This window comes from Schistocerca americana, chromosome 2 (genome assembly GCF_021461395.2).
Source record: "Schistocerca americana isolate TAMUIC-IGC-003095 chromosome 2, iqSchAmer2.1, whole genome shotgun sequence".
Taxonomy (NCBI): Eukaryota; Metazoa; Arthropoda; class Insecta; order Orthoptera; family Acrididae; genus Schistocerca; species Schistocerca americana.
This window is the reverse complement of record NC_060120.1, coordinates 628,596,633-628,597,837: the sequence shown is the minus strand read 5'-3', so window position 1 is coordinate 628,597,837 and position 1,205 is coordinate 628,596,633. Positions and strand designations below refer to the sequence as shown.

General features: G+C 42.0%; 1 pseudogene; it reads left to right on the top strand.

The window, feature by feature from the left end:
- The first annotated feature begins 204 nt into the window (after positions 1-204).
- LOC124597582 lies at positions 205-321 on the top strand (annotated as a pseudogene).
- Positions 322-1,205: the final 884 nt, after the last annotated feature.

The window sequence follows — 1,205 nt, the reverse complement described above, 5'->3', positions numbered from 1 at the left end:
CTTCCCGACGCCCAAGGAATCCAGCAGACTATGGCTGTTGACTGGGGTGCCACGAGGACGGATACAGTAGCGGAAACAACCATCTACAATTAAATGCACCAAAATAAATCAAAGAACAGAGAACAAATTCTGTAGCGTTTGTAATAAATTAGTTCCCGAGTAATTTGTTAAGGATGTTTAATGTAGTTTTGTAGTAGTAGAAATTCCAACGGCCTTGCCGCAGTGGTAACACCGGTTCCCGTCAGATCACCGAAGTTAAGCGCTGTCGGGCTGGGTCAGCACTGGATGGGTGACCATCCGGTCTGCCGAGCGCTGTTGGCAAACGGGGTGCACTCATCTCTTGTGAGGAAAACTGAGGAGCTACTTGATTGAGAAGTAGTGACTCCGGTCTCGAAAACTGACATGCGGCCAGGAGAGCGGTGTGCTGACCACATGCCCCTCCATATCCGCATCCAGTGACGCCTGTGGTCTGAGGAAGACACGGTGGCCGGTCGGTGCCTTTGGGGCTTCATGGCCTGTTCGGAAAGAGTTTAGTTTTAGTAGTAAGAATAGAAGTAACATTTCTTATCTCTTTTTTTTTAATTAAGTATCAGAAATAAATAATTAGTACATAATTTATAACTATCCAAAGAAAAGTGATATGTATGCCTGTTTTAGCTTTTTAGGTGATAGGCTGTAATTAATAAAGAATACATACATTAAAAAATAAATAAATTCTAATTGGGAGGAAGATAAGTTGTTGACACAAACTGACCAAAGAAACATAACGTTAATAAGATACTTTACTTTCTGAGGCATTAAGGAACGTAACAAAGGAAGGAATTGAGGGAAGCGGTCAAAACTGAAGAAGAAAACCAAACCTTGCCCACAGTAAACAGGTTCAACGGGATATCGATGGCAGTACTTACGCAGAGATGAAGAGGTTTGCTCAGGATAGAAGAGCGTGGAGAGCTTCATAAAACTAGTCAATGAACTAAAGACCGCAACAGTAGCTTACCATCTTAATATCCCCCCTCCCCCGAGCCACTTCCCCACCAGCGATAAGTGATCGTGAATGAGAACAAGGACTATTGGGATAACAAATGCAAAAATGTATTTAAAAATAATCCGTTGGACAAAATAGTGACAGTTAACATTTATTTTCATTAGTAACGCCCGTAAGTTATGCTAAACTAAAGGAACTCTTGAACCAGCGGCATTTAATG